Consider the following 22960-nt stretch of genomic DNA (forward strand, 5'->3'; position numbering starts at 1 on the left):
TCCCTTTCAGTAACCCCAAGGAAGGGTTTTCACAACATTTTTTATTCACTCAGTCAACAAATAATTTGAGGGAGGGCCCACCGTGTGCTAGGCAACTGGGCCAGGCATGGAGAGGCCAATGGTGAGCAAAATTGAAAGAAGATCACAGTCTTTATTTTGTAATAAAGCACAAAAATGAATATCACAACTGGGGCAAGTTCTGCAGAGAAAAGGGGGCAGTGCATGGGGAACAGTGAGGGGAACATGCTTCGGGCTGAAAAGGTGGTGTTGGAGCACAGCACTTAAGATGGGAAGGAGCTCACTGGGGAAAAGAGTGACCTGCCATCTTGCTGCAGGGACAAAGGGAGGGACATAGGGGAAGGTCCAATGTGAACTCAAAAAGAAGGACTCAGGAGAATGAGTGGGAAATCTGTTTGAAAACCATAACAAGCCTGACCCTCTGTTCTTCAGCAGAAGGAAACCTACAGTGGGGAGTCCTGGCTTTAAAATACCTTAGGACAAAACTGGCCACACGGGAGACACCCTATAAATATTTATTAATAGTTAGCCTCCACTTAAAACTGTTCCAAACAATTCCTTCAGCCCAAGTTTCCATGGAAGGTTGGAAAGAGGGTGAGTCTTTGGTAGGGGAGGCTGCTGAAGCCTTCTACTGGTAGCACAAAGTCCTGCACCTTTTACTTCAGTACTTGAACTTGCATAAAAGGAGCTCTCAGGGTAAAGTTCAAATCCAAGCTGGCTCAGAAGATAGCATGAAACAAGGACCATACTTTGGAAGGAGCATACTATGAAGAAAGGATGTGGGTAGCTTCTATTAGTGTGACTGGGAGCTGGTCAGGGTTCCAAAATGTTCCCATCCTGCACAGACCGCTGTCTGCTTGGAAACAAAGCCAGGTTGTTGCTTTAATGGCCTTTTCCGTTTCTCTCTCCACAAAGATTAAAGTTTATTAGAGGTGCATTCCAATCTTATTAAACACCAAGTGGTCCCCATCAGAAATCTCAGGAAATGAGGGACATAGCATCCAACACAATACAAATTCTTTTGTGTTTCTTCTTCTGCGAAGGGGTGTGTTAGGCCTTCAAAAAGGGACTGAGACAGCTTTAATAAGAAGAAGAAAAAAAATGAAAGGAGAAGGCAAGAAAGGTGCCTCAGTTGTCTCGGCAGCTGATCAACAAAGGAGCAGTCGTGAGCTGTAACCTCTTGGAGCCACAGTCTGAAGCATGACACATGTCAGCCTATGATAAATGGTGCAGAGTGTGTGCAATTTCAAGCGCAATGCCCTTGAGATGCGCGGGACCCCAATCGCAAATGTTATTGTTAAATTAAACCTTAAAGGAAGGATTGGAAAGGGGTGGGGGCTGGGGGGTGGCATACACACATGCGCGCGTGCGCACACACACGCAAAGAGGAAAAGAGGAAATAAAAGGCAAGGTGAAGAAATAAAACTTTATATTTTTCACCTAAAAAAATTTAAAAATACCATGAAAAATGTTCATGATATGAGCATTCTGTTTGTTTTTGCCTCAGTCAGTATTCTCAATTACCCTGATTGGCATAGCTAAGTTACACCCTCTGGTGTATGTGCTTGTTCTGTTCTTTTTTCCAATCTTTGGTCATCTTGCAGAACTAGCCATCATCCTGTTTTAGAGTTCTGTATGTGTAGCTACATATGGCATGTGTGAGTGTGTGTGTTAGGGAGTGTGTTTATCTCACACTAAAGTCTGAAAATCTCCCTCTCCCACCCACCCCCTATTGACACAGCTCCAATGCCCAAGCTAACTAATTTAATTCAGGAACCATTAGATGGAATGGTATAAGGCAAAGGAGGAGAAAAGATGTTCTGAAAAGGGGCCATGAGTCTGAGAACTATTTAGCTACAAAGGCTCAAAGTAACCAGGGATATGAGTGACATGAAAAATTAGCTAGAGGGATAACAATGGAAAAATCCACAGAAGGAAATTAACATTGGAATAGCAGACATTGAGTTAAGTTGTTTTCATGGAGAATGAGGAGTAAAAAGTTATGGAGACTAATTGTCTGAGCATCTTTAGCATGTGACCATACCTGCCAATCACAATCCAGGATTTCCCTCCCAGACTGAAGTATCGTTATTGGTCTAGAAGTGATGGAAGCAAAGGCATTGACCAGTGAAGAGAGGCACGCAATTGTGTCCTGGATGGAGTCCATGCTCAAAGAATTTATTTACTTTTCCTCTCCTCATAACACATTTAGATGAAAGAATGTTTAATAGAGGGGAAAAACCCAAATTACGAAAGCAAGGGCACCCAAGGCTTGTTTTGTGCATTTTGGCCGGGGTTGCTTAGCATCTTGGAAAACTAGACTCCTTTTTTGGGCTTTTGGAAAAGTTCACCCAGGTTTCTTGTTATTAAAGAAAATAAACATCAGACGAAACAGGACTTTATCAAAACTATAAATAATTCAATGCAGATGGATTTAAAAATCAAGCAGATTTTCAGAGTGTGGAGCGCCGTAGGGTTTGGGTGGAAACAGAGAGGAATATAAACAGAAAAAAAAAAGAAATGAAATTATGAACTTGTTGAAGAAAATAAATAGACACATAAAACTAATTGGAAAGAAAATAAAGAAGGAACATTCTAAACCAAGGCACACATCCCAGAGTTCTATGTAGTGGCAGTTTCCTGCATCCACTGACTAACGGCATCTCCTCTGTTGCTGTTGAAGGCAACACCAGAGCAAAAAGAAACAGGCCCCTCATTTTATGTCAGAGATAATGAAGTCCAGTGAGGTTGGCCCTGGCTCAAGTTAGTGTCGAAACTGCAGTTAGAACCCAGTGGTCCAGGCTCCTGGTCTAGTCGTTTTCTCCACCACAAGGTGCCATGAGAGGTGGTAACCTCTACGCAACACCTCACTGAAACACAAAACTCAGCTCACTCTGAACCCAGTACTCTGCATAGTTTCAATGTTGCAACTCCTTTACTCCCCAAAAACAACAGTATGGGAAATTCCAGAAGCCAAAGGAAACTGAATCATGCATTTCATCAAAACCTCTGGAAAGAATCAAAGGGGCACCTGGTCATCTGATGATCTCAGAAAATGTTATAATTCTTCGAGTTGAGAGGAGAGGTCGCACACTTTGATTTATACAAAACAAAATCTTCAGCAGCCACAAGGGTGAGAATTTCCTCATCAAACCACCTCAATTCTCTTTTGCAGGAAGGAAGAGAATAAGGAAAGGTGACCAGCTGAAGCTCCCAGGTGAAACAGGAGGTAGCCTCCAATTGCTTCCTCATTAGTTGATGTCTCAAATGTGTTTCACTGCTGGGCTTCTCATTGCCTTCCTGGCACTAGCCCTTGCAGATATAGAAAGCTTACTGACAGTTCTTTATTGATTTATTAAAGGTTGATTCATCAAGTTTCATGTTGAGTAAATTGTGCCAGGTAACAGCAAAAAGGAAACCTTTTTTTTTTTTTTTTCCTGGGCAATAATACATCCTCAGTGGAGGTCATGAAGTGGATGCAAACTAGCTTGCAAAATATGCAGAACCAGTTTTTAATCAGCTAACAAACATTTTCCACCCATCTGCTTCAGGAATATTGCTTTGGTAGCTTCTAGCAATGAGAAAATAAAAAAAATGGATGGGAGCCTGCTCTGTATCACACAGCTATGGCTAGTGGTTACATGGTACGAACATGAACATGAGGGCCCTCCGCTGTTTATCATCATGTTTTTTCAAAGAAGATGTGATCATTCTGAGTTAGCAACTGAAGCAAGAGGTGTCAACTGGAACTATCATACCATCTCCTTCCCTCCCTTGGATAGTCACAGGTTCAAATATTACCTGTTTGATTACATCTCACAGTGATGTAATCAACAATATTCTGAGAGTTGCATTTGCATCTTTAAGGGGGCAATAATAAGACTTTCTTCTATCAGGTTAACTCGCTCATTTTAACTTATTTCATATATAAGTAATTTCTTTTCCAGTATCATAAAGGTGGGACTCCTAAATATTGTTGATACAAAAACAGTAGAGTCCACATTGTAATTCCTATTCATATAGTGTAGTTGTCTCATCCCCTTCCTTGGGAGCTTCTTAACATCCTGCATCTGGAATCTCAGATTCCAATCACTCAGGAAAGCTGGTGTCTTGGGAGGGCATCCTTTCTTCAGTAAAAGACTAGGATAATTGCTACTAGAGTGTTTTTAAATTATACATTTGCAATCAAGCTCCAATTTCAAATAACCCCCACTAGCAGCCCTACCTTAAAACAATTTAGAAAGCCTGGTATTGCTGACATGTGTATGCATTGTTTGAAAGAGGAGGAGTTAAGGGGACTTTACCAAGAGCAGCTTTTACATGGTCATGACTTGAATATCATCCACGCTGAGTGAAGATTATCCATTTTAAAATTTAAAAAATGATTTATTTTTGTCCTGTTTTCTTGAATCTATTTCTTAGCTCCAGCTCTTCCTGTGCATTGCCAACATTGCTAAGTAAATCTAAGGCCAATCCACACTCTACCCACTTAAATCTTCAGCCCCATAAAACTTTCCTCTCAACAAACCTGCACATTGTGCACATGTACCCTAGAAATTAAAGTATAATAATAAATAAATAATTTTAAAAAATAATAAAAATAAAAATAAAATTGCTGATAGGAATGAACATTTTGTAATATGTAAAAGGACGTGATGGAATAATACTGTAGCTAAATTTTTATCCAGCACAGTGTAGATACTGAAATATTTGTTTCAAATTACTCTTACATTTCAGAAGTTGTAGCATTAAAACACTTGACTTGAAAACAAACAAACAAACAAAACTTTCCTCTCTTAGGATAATGAGAACTCAGATCAGCAAGTAAAACAATCAGCTCTGGCAGATAAGAAAGCTGTTCAGAGTGTCCTTCTCATTGGGTCTCCAGGCTTGAAACTCACTACTTGATTGTTATTCTTATTTCCTGTAAGTTAATTCCCCTAATTTTCAGCACTGTCCACACAGGACCTTTGTTCTCTGGTTTTTACAACATCAACGTCTACTAATATACATTACCAACTCTATTCTCTGGTCATACGAAACTTTTGTCTTTACAATTGCTATGATCTATCTAGGCCCTATTTCCCAGCACTGGTGGTTCTTACTGGAATAACTCTTCTTCTCTTCTTCTCTTCTAATATCAGGAGAAATTCAAGTTATCTATAAAGACTCTCCAAGACATTATGACCTTTTGAGTTATGACTAATGTTGCCTCTGCATTCTTCTTCTCTCCCACAACATTTATTGAGCATCTATTATGTTCTATGCATAAAGCTGGGTACTGATTATACTAGCTAGTAAACGTTGAGACCCTTATTCCCAAGGAGACTGCAGCTATCTTTCTTTCTCTTCCTCTTTCCATATTGTCATTGTCCTTGGACCATACCAGATCAAATTGAAGCTACTTATGCTCACATCTATATTCATGCTTGATTCAACTCCATAGCTTCCATAGCTGGTACAACATTCGATAAAGATTTGTTAAGGTTTTTTTTTTTTTTAAATCAGTCATGTTAAGATAGACAAGGCATGTCTCATCTTGAATTAATAATAAGCAAAGTAATTCATAAGCAAGATAATAAACAATGAGGTTGAAAGAATTGATGGGGACAAGGATTATTCCAGACACTCTTCCCAGGCCCAGCACTGGCTCTTTGATTGAAAGAACAGTCTCTGCACACCAAAAAGGGCTCCAGATGCCCTGGCTCAACTTCATAAACTCTGCTCATTCCAATCACTTTGTGTTGCTGATGACTGCCTTATATTATTAGTGTTGACTTTCAATTAGTGTCAGTTTTCCAAAAATAATATTTTCAGGAAGCTTCTATTCAGATTCCAAACCGGCATGCCACTGAGATGAAAATGTTCGAAGAGATTCCAGCCATCCTCAAAGGAAAACTTTTGATAAAAGTAAACAAGCAAACAATATACATCTTTCTCTTAGTATTTAAAAAATTAATTGTAGTTATTTTTCTTCTCATTGGGACTATGAAGCTGATGTTGGTTTATTTGTTTGACTCTACATGTTGATTTTCCAAAGTCTGGATATGATGGTGCAAAACGACAGTCACATTTAGACAAAAGAAATTTCATCTAAATTGAATCAAAAAAGAAGTCTAAGCTTGTTTTGATTAAAGAAACAGCTGAGAATTTTTCTTTTTTTCATTTAGAGTGCCTAATCATTGTTGAAAACTCAGGGAAAATTCAAGTGAGGATCCATATGAGGTGGAAAGAGAGAAGAAAAAATGTGTATAATTTCTATATATACACACACGTATACACACAATACACAAACATGCATATATATACACATATGTACATGTTCATATACATGAATAAATATATATCTCCAAGCCATAGTCGAATATGAATGTCTTTGCAAAATTGACTTTAAGAACTTATTTTATTTATTTATTTATTTTTATTATTTATTTATTTATTTATTTATTTATTTATTTATTTATTTTCTGAGGAATTTTGCTCTTGTTGCCCAGGCTGGAGTGCAATGGCGTGATCTCGGCTCACCGCAACCTCCGCCTCCTGGGTTCAAGCGATTCTCCTGCCTCAGCCTCCGAAATAGCTGGAATTACAGGCATGCATCACCACGCCCAGCTAATTTTATATTTTTAGTAGAGACAGGGTTTCTTCATGTTGGTTAGGCTGGTCTCGAACTCCCAACCTCAGGTGATCCGCCTGCCTCAGCCTCCCAAAGTGCTGTGATTATAGGCATGGGCTACCATGCCCAGCCGATTTAAAAACTTTTTTTTTTAACCAGGTTTTTAAAAATTATTATTATACTTTAAGTTCTAGGGTACATGTGCACAACGTGCAGGTTACATATGTATACATGTGCCATGTTGGTGTGCTGCACCCATTAACTCGTCATTTACATTAGGTATGTCTCCTAATGCTATCCCTCCCCTCTCCCCGCTCCCCCGACCCCACGACAGGCCCTGGTGTGTGGTGTTCAATGAATTTAAAGCTCCGGATAAGTTATAAAGTAACTTTCTTCATACATCCAAATATGTACCTTATTTTTAGTCATAATATTAACTTGTAATAAAATTCGATTACACATGAGTATGTGTCTGTGTATGTATATAAAATTTGAAATTCAAATATTTTAAAAATTGAGATTTTTATCCCCTCCATCATATAGATTTCTTTATAATAAATGTTATACAAGGCCCTAAAAAGAATGCTTTATAGTTATATCATACACAGTGTTTCTAAGTACTGTATGAGACTGAATTATGAATAATAGTATTTAAAGTGATTTCCCTAAAGAACAAATACTATCATTTACAGATAGGGGCTTGCATCAGCTTAAAAGCAGGATAGGGATCGTAGTTCTACCCTTCAACTTGACAGGCTCTCTGATCTTAAGCAGCTCTTTTAGTCTCTCCAGTCTTCCATTTTCTCCTCTGCAGGATGAGGTAGTCATTGCACCGTAGTCTCTTCATCAAGTTGTGTGGAGATAAAAATACTTGTTAACATGCATGAACCCATACTGTAGGCTAAATGCTGTGCCATGTGCTTTTATGCCTAGCTTTGTCTTGCCAGGATCCCCTGAAAAATAGGTATTATTATCACACCCATTTTACAACATAGACGATAGTGAGGTGACACAGCAATGACACAGCTTGAAAAGAGCAGAGACAAACTTTGAAATAAGGTCTGTTGGATTGCAGTGTCTAGACTCAAAATTACAAGCCCAGCCTGCTTTGCAAAGAAAAATGCATCTGATAAACCACTTAAAGCAATTTATATTAAGCAATGTGCATAAGAAGTTGTCAGCAACCTCTGTGCCCACCATCAGCTCGATGCCACCCGGACACAGCACACATACACATGTGCACACATGTACACTTTCATATATTTATTTTAAAGTTTTTTCTTTTGAGGGAAAAAGAGTCTCCACTCTAGAGACATATTTGGAACCACTCTCATCTGATCTGTGATGTCTGAAGTTTGGGATGAAATTTTACCCTTGCTGTAGAAAGCACAACTAAAATTTAAAAGTTAATGGAGGCTGAGTATTAGTTACTCCTGATTTCATAAATTTTCAGCATCTTATAAATAAGTTGATTGTGATCCTGGGCATAATTTCTGGAGCTAACAATGGTCTCTTTGACCAGAAACACAGACGACAGCATTCAGTGTTGTCTTTTAAGGATTTTAAAGAGCATAATCCATGCTATTTGGTGCTGGATAGGAGTGAAGTCTACAAGGAAATTGAACTTTGCTTGCTGCCCCGTGTGGATTCTGTGCTTCCAAGCCACCAGCTTCAGCTGTCCAAAAAACGACAGTTTCTATGAATGCCAAGACTTATAAAGCATCTCCCAAGAGTTGTATTATCTCCCCCTGAGCAGTAAGGGCAGCCTTTTTGAGACGTATGTCTCCTCAATTAGCTTGTGTGGTTCTCTCTGAAGAGTGTGTTCCTCTAGCTAGAAAGAACGATTCTGCAGATTACCCAATAAGACAGCCTCATGAGATTTGTGGGAGGACTGAAAGAGTGTGATGGGTTGGGGCATGCTTATCTTCGAGCCCAAATAACAGTAACATCTCTGTAACAAACTGTTTTTTTCTGGGAGGGGCTATCTTGGAAAAAAATTTCAAAGCTGTAGTTTCTTTCTGGAATGATAAAGAACCCAAATTCTTGATACCAATAAAAGATATCATTTGGTGGGGAAAAAATGGTGACCTGAAAAACATTTCCATGACTGGAGCATCATTATTATGACTTTACCCAATTACCATGACTGGAGGTCCTGCCTGACTCTCTGTCAGACCTGTAGTTGCACAGGTCAGCTCTGCCTCGGTAGTAATGCACCCCAGTTTCCCTGTTCCGGGAATGAGGCTATAGTTTATTATAGGACTAAAAAGCACCTTGAGATTGTCGTCAGCCTTTTGTCTTTGTGGTTTTGCCAGCATGTCTGTGACCTTTTAGCATTATCGAAGATTTTGTGGAGTCCGCATATGTGCAACTGGAACAATGAATTTATCATGAAAAGAAAAGGGGATCTCAAGTTTACCCCCAGTGTTGCCTCAATCCTAGCATCCAGGCTTCGGAAGTTTGAGAAGATACAAATTCATTTCTTTTTTTCTTTCTTGGTTGGTCCTTTTACCCATCTCAGAAATAAAATGATCTAATTAGTACTTTGGGTTTCAAAACATGTTAGTGCCACCTGCCAAGTCAGTGCCTCTGTGGATCTTCCCAATTTCACTTGCAATGTTAGCTTCTCCCACTTTACTTCCGAAGCACTTTGTCCCCAGAACTCCCAAAACATTTTGAATCCAAATTAGGAGTGATTCGTTTTTGTATGTCCATCTTTTCCACTAGAATATGAGTAACCTTATCCATAAAGGCAGTCTTATTCTCTCTTGTGCATCCAATTCCTGATATAGTATTCATTACAGTCAGAATTCAATAAATCTTTGTTGAATAACTGAATGCACTTATTAATCAATCTGTATATGAATACTCTAAGCCAGCGAGGAACTACACCAAGGCTCATTCCTTAATTCAAACATCTTACATATGTAAAGTCAGGTAATAGGCCTCTGAAATTTATAGCTATATAGCACTGGTTAAAGTTCTTAAATACCTTTAAAATCTATGTTATTTATTTATTATTGACCTTCCTTCTGAAATATATGCCTGATGAATACAGGAACTGCATCTAGTTGGGGTTACACTTCTGGCCCTCAGAGTGCTAATACATAGTATGTGCTCAATAAATATTTGGTAAATGAATGAATAAATCAGAGAGTGAACAACTTCATTAATGGGACCAGTGACCGATGCCCTCATGGAGGCTAACCTTGGGAAGAAGAGGGCTTCTGAGGTTTCTCCTAGTTGTCTGAAGATGTAAAGTTCTACAGACTGATTTGGTGGAAGCAGCTTTCAGAAATATTGATAGTTTTTGAATTACACATGTGTATTAGATCTACTGAAATCTCCATAGAGACAGAAGAGAAAAACTTTACTTGATCTAGGGCCTGAAACAGTGCCTGGTACATGGTATGTTCTCAATCAATATCTGCTGCATAAAAATAAACGACTGCTCTGAAAGGACTCAGTTTTCAATGGTGTAATGTTTTCTATTTTCAGCCTACTTTAAGAGGTCATGTCCTTTATCCCAGCACCATCTGTTCATACCATCTTGTTTATGTCACTATTATTCATTGAATCCTCCAACCCATCTCTATTTTACCTGCTATGTCTCGATGTTGACTGACAAATGGCAAAGACTATCTGCTCCCTTCTAATGACTGTTATAAATAGACTAGTAAGGATGTGCTCTTAAAATCATCCTTTCCCTCGGGGCAGATATTTATCTAGTCATAGGAAAGTGAAGATTAGAGTATAGTGTGGTCTCAGCCCAACAAATATGTTTGTGTGCTGACTCATTCCTTTGATCACAGCTCTGTATTAGGTTGAAGGTATTGTTATTTGAAAAAAGAGAATCCACAACCAAATTTCTATACTGCCATTCATAGCAGAGAAGAAATAGGGGAAAGCACAAAATTCCTAGAATCACTGTTCAAAGACAATCTCTGTATAGAAAGAAGAAAACTTGGATTGTCTGTTTTTAACACAGAAGGAAATTTAGCTCCATGTATTAGTCCATTCCTGCACTGCTATAAAGAAATACCTAGACTGGATAATTTATAAAGAAAAGAGGATTAATCGGCTCATGGTTCTGCAGGCTGTACAGGAAGCATAGCAGCTTCTGCTTCTGGAGAGTCCTCAGGAAACTTACAATCATGGTGGAAGGCAAAGGGGAAACAGATACATCTTACATGGCAGGAGCAGGAGGAAGAGTGGAGGAGGTGCTGCATACTTTTAAACAATCAGATATCATGAGAACTCACTCATTCACTATCAGCAGAACAGCACCAAGGGGATGCTGCTAGCCCATTCATGAGAACTCCACTCCCATGATCCAGTAACCTCCCACCAGACTCCACCTCCAACACTGAGGATTACAATTCGACCTGAGATTAATCCAAATTATATCACTCCAGATATTGGGTTTATTTAAATGTCTTAGAATCTTTCCATTAGTTGGAGAAATAATCAGTTTCACAAGACAGACAAGGAAGGTATACCACAAGCAAAGGAGCAGGGGCCTGCAGAGACAGCAGAGACAGCTGAAATTTCTGATTTTGTCTCTTCCAAAATGAACGAATTGTATTTTCCCGAGCTTCATTTTCTCTATCATTAGATGAAGTAAATTATCATTTAGTGAGGTTGTTGAGTGAGTTAAGAATGAAAGTATCTCCTAGAATGACAGGCACTGGTCTACTTCCCTACTCTTCCCCTAGAAAAAAGGAATCACTTAGATTCTGATCAATGTATTGAAAGATCCTAATACATGAAGAGGGTAACATGCCAATCATTTTAATGAAGAATAAGTAGGAGGAGAATTAGAAAACCAGGCATGAAATTGAGAGATGATCAAATCCAGAGGTTTTCAAATATTTTGTTTAAGAAAACTTTAAAAAATTAAACATGTATGTATCTCACATGATATAAAACAAAGGACATGGAGGTGCTGTGATGCACCCAGGGTGAAGGTCCCACAGTGCCAAACTGGGCTTCTCTATGAAGCACTCAGGCTGTCTATCCACGTGGGAAGCTTCTCCACTCAGCCTTCAGAAACTGAGAATCCCTAGGATTCTTTCACTGATGTAACCTGATTCTCTGCTTCCCCCAGCCCTTCACCAATAAATTTTGATAGTGAATGAATGATTCAACTGGACTTAAATGGGATGTGCCCAAAACAACTTAGTTAATCAGCAGCACAATCAGAAATAAACTCAGTTCTCTCCTGACTACCTATCTGGCATTTACTCAATCATGCCATGGTGTATGAGTCAGGGCGGGCTAAGTTTTGCTCCAATAAGAGCAATGCATCTAAGTGGCTTAAGTCCGTGATTTATTTGTCAGTCATCTAATATGTTCATTTTTAGATTTGTGACAACACTGTTTTCACAAAGTCTTCATTAGAGGACTCAGGCGAATAGAGGCTCCATCACTGGAAATTTCCCATTGTTATAGCAATGAGATAAAATACTTGGAGAGTTAGGCACTAACAATTAAATGCTTTTACGAAAAGAAGTCATATATCTCTTCCCTCTCATGCGATTGGTCAAAGCAAGTCAATGGACACACCTAAATGCAAACAGATGGAGAAGTGCAATGCTGGAAGGAGAGAAGAGAATGGTCAACACATCTGTTACAGAGACTGATTAGTATTTATGTGTTTTCTTTTAATTTATAATATTCAAATACTGGTTTAGAATCAATCACATTACAGCTTTAGACATGGTATCAAAATATAAAAGCAGATTTTAAGCAGTTGTGGCGTGGCAACTATAGAGTGATATACAAGACTTAATCATAATACTAACTACATCTGATGTCCGAATCAACTTCAAAGTCTCTGTTGACTCTTACGTCTTGGGTTCCAGAGGAACAAGGCAACTTGGATGCTTGAGACAGAAAAACATAACGGATAAGTTTATCATTATTATTATGGTTCATCTACACACTATTGTGCAGTATTATCAGGAATACTGATAGTGGCACGATCTTGGCTGACTGCAACCTCCAACTCCCAGGTTCAAGTGATTCTCCTTCTCAAAGGTTGCTTTGATTACAAGAAGCCAATTCTAACTATCCAAAGGGAAGGGAATTTATGGAAAGGTTATCAGGAACTCAAAGGAATTTTGGAAAGGCAAGTAGAACTCAGATGTTGCTGCTATTATAAGAAGAGATATACATTGTTGTGACGCAACACAGTTTCAGAGGCAAGGAAGCAAGAAACACAGGGTTTTGAAACTGTAACAATGTAGTCAGGACCAGAGTGCGCTAAAACTCAACTGTTTTCAATCCTTTCATTTCTCTACTCAAGATTCAAATTTTAGGCAAGAGCTTCCAGTTATAATTATTAGTTATTGGCCAGGCGCAGTGGCTCACCCCTGTAATCCCAGCACTTTGGGAGGCCGAGGCGGGCGGATCACCTGAGGTTAGGAGTTCGAGACCAGCCTGGCCAACATGGTGAAACCCCATCTCTATTAAAACTATAAAAGTTTAGCCAGGTGTGGTGGGGCGTGCTTGTAGTCCCAGCTACTTGGGAGGTTGAGGCAGGAAAATCACTTGAATCCGTGAGGTGGAGGTTGCAGTGAGCCGAGATCACACCATCGTGCTCCAGCCTGGGTGAGAAGAGTGAAACTCCATCTCCAAAAAAAGAAAAAATGTATTGGTAGTTACTATTCTAATTATTCTCCTTGACTAAGACAAGACGGTTTTCATTGAGGAGGAAGAGAAAATAAAGGACTTCTTAAAAAGTAGAAAATTGTATTGGGAGATGAGAATAAAATATTCGCCACACACTTGTTATGGAAAAATTGTTCCTCTGCCTTTATGGGCACACATCCACTCTTAGTACAGGGCTTGTTTCCCTTCTACCCAGTAGAAATGCTGGGTAGTTCCATGGCTGAGTGTACTTCATCTCAGCTTCTGCTTCCACTCCGTATTAGTCCGTTTTCACGCTGCTATAAAGAAATACCCGAGACTGAGTAATTTATAAAGGAAAGAAGTTTGACTTACAGTTCTGCATGGCTGGGGAGGCCTCAGGAAAGTTACAATCATGGTGGAAGTGGAAGGGGAAGCAGGCATCTTCTCACAAGGAGGCAGGAGCAAGAGCGTGCATGTGAAGGAGGAAATGTCAAACAATTATAAAACCATCAGATCTCGTGAGAACTCACTCTCATGAGAATAGCATGAGAAATATCGCTCCCCATGATTAAATTACCTCCCTCCTTTGACACACGGGGATTACATGTCCCTCCCTGGACACATGGGGATTATAATCTGAGATGAGATTTGGGTGGGGACACAGAGTCAAACCATATTACACTCCTATAATTTCATTTCAAAGCAGCTATTTCAGCTTCATCACCTACTTCTCTATTTTTCCCTATTGCAAACTCCCCAAGTTTTTTTATATTTATAGCCATATGATTTCAGGCTCTAGAAAAGGGGAAAATACAGACTCAAGGTCTAATAAAAGATTAACCTTAACTAAAACTTACTGTTAGAGGAGAATTCATTGTTACTATTTCTGTTATTTCACCAAATGAGAACACCAAATACTCAACTACACAGGTATTTATCTAAAACAGACCACTTTATGAACTTGAAAGAAAATGAATCTCTTAATGAAATGCAAGTTCCATGTTATTACACACTGTTATTTTCTCATCTAAATTTCTTCCAATTCATTATCCAATGTCAGAAGAGTTGTAGCTATTTTGGGGTTTGGGCATGTCAATATGTCAAACCCTGTATGCTGATTTTAAACTCCACTATAATGTATATGCATATCTAAATAAGCAGTTTACTTGAGACTGGGCACAATGGCTCATGCCTGTAATCCCAGCTCTTTGGGAGGCTGACGTGGGCAGATCACTTGAGGTCAGGAGTTCGAGACCAGCCTAGCTAACATGGTGAAACCCCATCTGTACTAAAAATACAAAAATTAGCTGTGTTTGATGGTGGAGGCCTGTAATCCCAGCTACTGGGGAGGCTGAGGCAGGAGAATCACTTGAACCTATGAGTTGGAGGTTGCAGTGAGCTAAGATTGCACCACAGCTCTCTAGCCTGGGCAACAGAGCAAGATTCGGTCTCAAAAAAAGAAGAAGGAGAAGGAGAAGGAGGTTTACTCAAGTATCAACTTTTCTCCTAGAAGCTTCTCACTAAGTGCTAAGTCCGGTTTTTTTTTTGTTTTTTTTTGAGGCAGAGTCTTGTTCTGTCACCTAGGCGGAAATGCAGTGGTGCGATCTTGGCTCACCGCAAGCTCCACCTACCAGGTTCACCGCATTTTCGTGCCTCAGCCTCCCGAGTAGCTGAGACTACAGGCGCCCACCACCACGCCTGGCTAATCTTTTGTATTTTTTAGTAGAGACAGGGTTTCACCTTGTTAGCCAGGAAGGTCTTGATCTCCTGACCTCGTGATCCACCCCCCTCGGCCTCCCAAAGTGCTGGGATTACAGGCGTGAGCCACCGCACCCGGCCTAAGTGCTAAGTTCTTTAACTTGAGGATAAAAACCTTCCTTTTATGTTTTTAAAATTATCTTTATTATTATTGAATCGAATAATGAGTAAAATAAAACAAATTTTTAAAAATACTATATGATAATGAAAAAACTGAAAATAGCAAAGAGAGACTTATGCAAATACCTTTTTTTTTCCAAAATCTGAGGATGACTTTCTAGGTTCAAATTCCTTTTCTAAACCTCAATTAACAATACACACTTGTTGGCCTAATTATTTGAAGTACTGTTCTGTAAAAGACCAGAAAATGTAGTGTGGATCAGTATCTAAAATTCTCTGTGAATTTTTTTTAAAGTTATAGTTCGATATTTATTAAAACCAACTAGATTAAATGTTAAAGCAAGCAACATTTCCTTCCTTCCTTCTTTCCTTCCTTTTTTCCTTCCTTCCTTCCTTCCTCCTATGTATATGCTTGACTTTTCTTTGCTTTTTGCCAAGAATGAAAATTTAGCTGTACTCATTAATGTTAGAAGAATAACTTCCCTGCTGCCGACAGTTTCTTCTAAGTCAGAGAACCTCTATTGTCTTTCCTCTGGTAATAAATGATAATAATTAAAGGCAAATACACAATAATTAGTCACACTAGGTTTATCCATCTGGTGTACCTGTATCCCATCACTGTGTCTTTGAAACAGATGACAAGCAGCATATTGCAGCACATCCTGCTAATGGGTCTAAGTGGGGAATGGGGAGGTAAAGAGGTCATTAAAAAAAAGGTCAGTAGCAAAGAGCAAGAGCATTATACATTTTTTTTGAAAGTGGTCATTGAGCATTTAGCTTTGTATCTTCCAAAAACATATGTGTATCCACAAGATAGTAGTAAACTAAAGTAGCTCACCAGGCCTGGGAAGGTCTGTAGATATTATTAATTTCATTGTTTAGATCGCAGTCCCCACGAGGATCTTCGTAGTTACTGTTTATTGCTTTCTTGCTGTCTTCCAGGCAATGAGTTCCATTTTTAAGATATTTTTCTCTACTTCTGAAAATCTTGCAAGGTACATATTGAAATTATCTCCAATATATAAATGCAAAAATTGAGTTAAACAGAGATTTAGCAACTTCTCCAAGACAATACTAACTCATAAGGACGGAGCCAAACATTAAACAAAAAGGCACTTTTGGAAGTTTTAACAAAGTGTGTTGAAGATGATTGTTAATTATTGTAATTGAAGGTTGACTTTAAAATTTATGATTGGGGGGAGGAGCAAGTTTTTATGCACATACAGACTTTCAGAGTTTAAGTTAATATGGCCATCAACCTTTTTGAAAGGATATAATGCTAAAAGTAAACATATGAACGTTTGTCAGTGAGTAAGGCGTGTCTTAGATTCCACTGGATGAGACTATTAAAAGTGCATTACAGGCCAGATGCAATGGCTTACTTCTGTAATGCCAGCATTTTGGGACGCTGAGTTGGGTGGATTGCTTGAGGCCAGGAGTTCAAGACCAGCCCGGCTAACATGGTGAAACTCAGTCTCTACTAAAATACAAAAAACTAGCCAGGCATGGTGTGCATGCCTATAATCCCAGCTACTCAGGAGGCTGAGGTACTCTTGATCCCGGAAGGTGGAGGTTGCCATGAGCCAAGATTATACCACCACACTCTAGCCTGAGTGACAGAGCGAGACTCTGTCTCAAAACAAACAAACAAAAAACCAAAAAAGTGCATTGCAAATGAATTCTTCTTTCTCTACAAATACAAGAGGGATGGCCATTCATGGGGGCTGTTGTGTCTCATATGTATTTTTCAAGGAAGAACAATGCTACTCAATCTGGCAGCTGCTTCTATGAAGTGAGAAAGACCTACAATACTTATCTCTTAAATTCACCAAGCATTCTTTGTATTCGGTTCCTGTAACTCCAACCTGTATTCATGTTTTTAAGGCTTGAGATGCCCTCAATACACACATCCACGTATACAAAATGGGCTGTCACGTGTCACTGCATCTGCTCACACTCTCTGAATTTATCACTAACTTTCCATAAATAAAAAATGGAGCTATTTATCAGCTTCTTTGTTTTCAAAAGGTGAGATTAGGCACTTTCAGATTATTAAAGATAACCATCTCATGTTTCCAGTGTTTCTCTGGAAGGATATTCTCTCTTCATTGTTGTAAGGAGATCTGCACATTATCTGAGGCCCATAAGATGGCAAGGAAATAAAAAGGTATGGTTGGAGATAAGACTTTCTGAGCAGAAAAAAACTCATGAGTGCATGTTTCAAAGAGCTGGAATGGGAAATATTACCTCTACTTGCTCAATATTAGAGGAAGATATAAGAAAAACGAGATCAGGGTTTTGCAATCAGCGTGAATTGTTATTCACCAACCATGTCTGAGTCTCAGCGAGTCTGTTGAAACACAGGGTTCTACAAAGACAGCAGCACCTGTTGCTGACTGTGCAGTAACAGCCTCACCATGTAATCAAGGCATTCCCATCTGTGGCAAAATTTCCCAATTTTTCTTTTAAAGATCAGATCCTTCATTGCTAATGAGCTAACGGGAGGGATGCAATGTCTTATTCGATTGTGGCTTATACTGTGGCTGCAGTATAAAGCAGTGGGAATTAAAAATTAAAATCAGCTGAGGTTTTCCCCAGCTTCCAAGGCTGATGTTTCTTTCTTTCCAAAGTTTTGCTTTGCATGGATTTTCAAGGTTTCATTACATATAAGGACATTAGGAGTATTGGCTTGATTGTGCTTCTTTCTTGTGCCAATCTAGTCACGGAGCTGATCGAAGGTTGCGACATGATCCTGTGCTCTTTTCTACCTCTTAGTACCATATCCAATTTGATAGTCAAGAACTGCAAAATCTGTGCCTTTAGTGATTTTTTTAAATAGATTTTCTTCACTTTATCCCTATCACCAATATCTTAGGACAGATCTTTGTTATTTCTGTTTTTCTCTTCTTTTTTTCTATTTTATTTTTTATTATATATATATATATATATATATATTTTGAGATAGAGTCTTGTTCTCTTACCCAGGCTGGAGTGCAGTGGCACGATCTCAACTCATTGTAAACTCCACTTCCCAGGTTCACGCCCTTCTCTTGCCTCAGCCTCCAGAGGAGCTGGGACTACAGGCGCCCGCCACCACCCCCAGCTAATTTTTTTGTATTTTTAGTAGAAACGGGGTTTCACTGTGTTAGCCAGGATGGTCTTGATCTCCTGACCTCGTGATCCACCCACCTCGGCCTCCCAAAGTGCTGGGATTACAGGTGTGAGCCACCAGGCCCAGCCTTTAATTTTTAATTTTTTAAAGACAGCATCTCATTCTGTTGCCCAGGCCTGAGTGCACTGGTGCAATCTGAGCTCTCTGCTACCTCCACATCCCAGCCTCAAGAGATCCTCCCACCTCAGCCTCTGGAGTAGCTGGGACTACAGGTGCGCCCCACCCTGCCTGGCTAATTTTTAAATTTTTGTAGGGGTGGGGTTTCACTACATTGTCCAGGCTGATATCCAACTCCTGAGCTCAAGTGATCCTCCCACCTCAACCTCCCAAAGCGCTGGGATTACAGGCATGAGCCACCATGCCCGGCCTTTGTTATTTCTTACAGATTATTATAGCAGCCTGTAAACAGTGCTCCTCTTGCTCTCCATTACTCCCCAAGATTGCATTTTCATTTAGCTTTTATATTGCTTCCAGACTTTTTTAAGCTATAAGGAGAATCACAGCACTACGCAGAGATCTTGATCACACCCCTCACATCCATCATTACCTCTGGCACCTCTCTGCTCTGAATTACATGCTCCTTTTTCAATGACATTTTGCAGGCAGTCCTTGCCTTCTATCCACCCCTTCTCCCCACCAGCCATGTCCCTGTTGTATCTAACGTCTTGCTTCTTTGCTAGCGATCTCCTAGCCATCCTTCAAGAAGAGGAGTGGAAATAAATTACAGTTCATTTGGTAAATGCAATGTTGATTGGCAGTGTTTTCCAGAGTCTATGTTCAGTAGGATTTGGATGCTGTGTCTGGGGTTGATGAGAATAGTGTGGAAGGAGATTAACAGTGTCTTCCAAGGGTGAAGAAGGGAGAAAGATTGGCCTGGTTGAAATGTTGCTCCCTCCATGAAATCTGCTCTAACTTCCAGGAGAATTTATCGAGTCTCTCCTTCAGAAGACTTCAGCACCTTAAACTTCTCTAGTCATAGTATTTTTGGTTATGGTAATTAGTGTCCTATATATCTGTCTCTTATATTACACTGTGAACTTTTTCTGAGCAGATAGTGGACATTGGACACTTACTAAATATTTGTTCAATGACTGACTAGTTTCTTTTCTGATCTCACCTTAACACGGTTATGGAGCCGTTTTGGCACACTATGGCCTGCAGGCCAAATCCAGCCTATCACATGTTTGTGTAAATAAAATATTATGGGACTAGAGCTATGCCCAGTGATTTCCTTAGGATATATGGCTGCTTTCATGCTACAGAAGTAGACAGAGCTGAGCAGTCATGCCAGAGTCTCTATGGCCTGCAGAGTGACTATCTGACAGAAAAGGGTTGAAGACCCCCGCTCTAGAGCTTAAAAACAAAGGCTGAGATCCCAAGTGTTGCACATTTTTTTCCCAAACACACGCTAGCGAACTTCTGAGCCATGGAGTATAAAGTGTTCAACCCAGTTGAAAGACCTCCGAGGTCAAAGTTGCTGCCTGAATTTCACTTGGTTCTGCAGCTTTCTAAACATTTTTTTATTTTGCTTTCAGAAATGTTGTCAAAGGATGCTTCTTTGGTTCTTGGAATAATCTTAATCATCAGTATTGCATTTGATGGCTCTTATGAAAATGTCTTGGTTCTGTGGCTGCATGCTGCACTGATTTTTGACAGCATTACCAGTGCTTTGCCTTGCATCCACTTGTTAATATAACATTGCTAAATGAAGAGCAGGAACTGTTTCTCTAACAGTCATGTGTCTTGGTTTCCTCCTTCTATCACTATAAGTTTCATCTCCTGACCCAAGTTCAACTAGCTACAACTTCTCCCTAAGCATTTGATGGTAACTTCACCTTACAGCCTAGCTATTGTGGAGTCATCAGATCATCTGTGTTCTCATCCTGGCTCCTTCAATAAATTACTGGCTGATAACCTTGGGAAAATCATGTATGTTTCTAGCCTTCAGTATCCTCCTCTGTGAAAAGGGACTGGATGGCAGTAACAATCTCTGTAAATTGTTGTGAAAAATCAATATAATCCATGAGAAGCACTTGGCAGAACTGCTGTCATAAGCATGCTGTTTGCTTTTTGTTTGTTTTCCTTTCATCATTCATGTTAACTTATCTAGCTTCTCATAAGGAATTAGGTTTATCAGTGTAAGTGTACCAACCTGCAAGTGTCAAAGTCATACCCATGACCTCTTTGACTTCTGATGTCATGAAGACCATGGAGTAGGGGAGCCTGAGGGGGCTGGATCGTATCATTCTGAGGGTAAGCCTTGTAATGGTTCTGAGAGGTCAGAGTAAGCCTCATGGCAACACACCCTTTGGACACATAAAACAATTCTCAAGATATCTGAGCTATCCAGTCCACTCTGAAATTATTTCTAGATCTCAGATTGGAAGAAAAGTACTTTCTTTCTTTCTTTTCTTTCTTTTTTTTTAATTATTTTTATTTTTGTTTTAGATGAAGTCTCACTCTGTTCCGCAGGTTGGAGTGCAATGGCATGATCTCGGCTCACTGCAACCTCTGCCTCCAGGGTTCAAGCGATTCTCCTGCCTCAGCCTCCTGAGTAGCTGGGATTACAGGAGGCTGCCACCACTCCCGGTTATTTTTTGTATTTTTAGTAGGGACGGGGTTTCACCATGTTGGCCAGCCTTGTCTCGAACCTTCTGACCTCAGGTGATCTGCCTGCCTCGGCCTCCCAAAGTGCTGGGATTACAGGCATGAGCCACCGCGCCCAGCTGAAAAGTACTCTCTCTTTCTAACAACCACGTGTGTCCTAGTTTTAAGCTATGGAACCTGTCTAGTCTGAGGTACACATTTTTGCTATAGCCCAAGTCCCCTAGGAACTAACATGGCTGCATAATCTGGTTCTAACTGTCTCTCATTCTAAGCTGATTGACCTGGAACCAGAAAAAAACAGACAGAATAAAGAACAGGTGAATTTCTACCCCTCCTCGTCCAACCCGCTTGAGCATTATTTTTCCAATTTCATCCTGGAAACCAAGTAAAAACATGTTTTGATTATATTTACAAATTTATCCAATCATCCTGGAATTTTGGACTACATTTTATGTTTGGAAATGGACATCAATAAAGTGCCTTCTGGGCATGGAACTTGCCTGAACTTCAGGGGTTTCCTCTGTGGGACACCAGGCACAAAGGGGTGGCCAGGGCAATGCTCTCTCTCTCCTGCCTAGCACATGCCACCCTGACGTGCTTGACTCCTTTCTCAGGGGCCTCAATGCACAGCGGGGTCTTCTGATGTTGGTCTCTTTAAAAACAAATGTTTATTGGAAGCCTGGACAATTGCAGCCCCTTCCAACTGCTGTCACTGCTGTGGATTTCTCTCCCCTCAACCCATCTATCTTATTCTCCAGCACAGCCATCTATCTGAAACACAAATCAGATCATGTCATTTCTCCTCTTAAAAACCATCAGTGCCTCCCAGTTGCTCAAAGGATAATGTCTTAAACCCTTTAGGAAGGCTCACCAGCATTCATGATCTGACCCACCAGGGTTCCCTGGTAAATCTATTCTTTTCTTAAAAACTTAAACTCAAGTATCTTCCTTCATTTGTTGTTTGACATTCCATAACAATGGGTGCATATATTTAGCACTAAAATACATTAAATGTCATAAAATAACCATTCAGGTAAGCACTTATCTCTGCTACTCTCTCTTAAACACCTTGAAGGCAAAGAGTATGCCAAACTTTTTGTTATCACAGCCATTTGACACCAAGTTTGACAAAACTGTTGCTCTGTAGAAATGATGAATGAATTAATGCAAGATGTGGTGCTCCCACAGAATCCTGCTTGCATCTCACTTACAGAATCTTCACATTATATTTTAGAGGCTGGTCTCTTCTAACAGACTTCATAGTCCTTGAGGGCAGGAACTCTGTGTCTATCTTATCTGCCACTGTCTCAAACTTCTATGTATTTCTGATATATAGGAGAAGCTCAACAGTGTTTTGTTGAGGAAAAGATTAAGTTTTTAAAGGTTAAAAATTAAAGAGACCTGGAATCTATGCTCAGACAACTTTCTCTTCTGTTGGATATATTAGATAGGATGCTGATATCAGGTAGGCTAAAATTTAATGTCAGTTTAAAAGGGCTAAGATTTAAGAAAATAGCATGAAAGTGAAGCATGAGTATAGGAAGGGAAGAACAGACTACTTCTGGTTGCTAGAATTTATTTATTCAACAAATATTTATTGAATACTTAGTGTACGCATAACACAGGATGTATGCTAAACTCTGGGAAGAGGAACAGACTTCTTCCCAGATTTTAAGAGCTCAAGGCTAAGACCAACCATTGCCTTCATGTGGGGCAAAGGTGACGACAGAGGATGAACTGGGCAGCAAGGGAGCAGAGCAACACCTCCTCAATCAGCCTGGGAGCTGGGAGACTGGAAGGAAATAGGAAGGCCTGGACATGCAAAGACAGGTTTGGAAAAAACCTGTACTGATGTGTAAGGTTGAACAGCTCTTTAGTACTACCTGGAAACCTGGGGGAAAATAGGAGAAACATCACTAGCTTGGGAATTCCTTTGTGAGTCTTGATAAACAATTTTTGGATAGTTACTATTTCTCTCACTGCTTCCTCCTGCCTGGCCTTAAGGCAGTCACCCCAGACAAGGCTAGCAGAGAGTG

This window comes from Papio anubis, chromosome 7 (genome assembly GCF_008728515.1).
Source record: "Papio anubis isolate 15944 chromosome 7, Panubis1.0, whole genome shotgun sequence".
Lineage (NCBI taxonomy): Eukaryota > Metazoa > Chordata > Mammalia > Primates > Cercopithecidae > Papio > Papio anubis.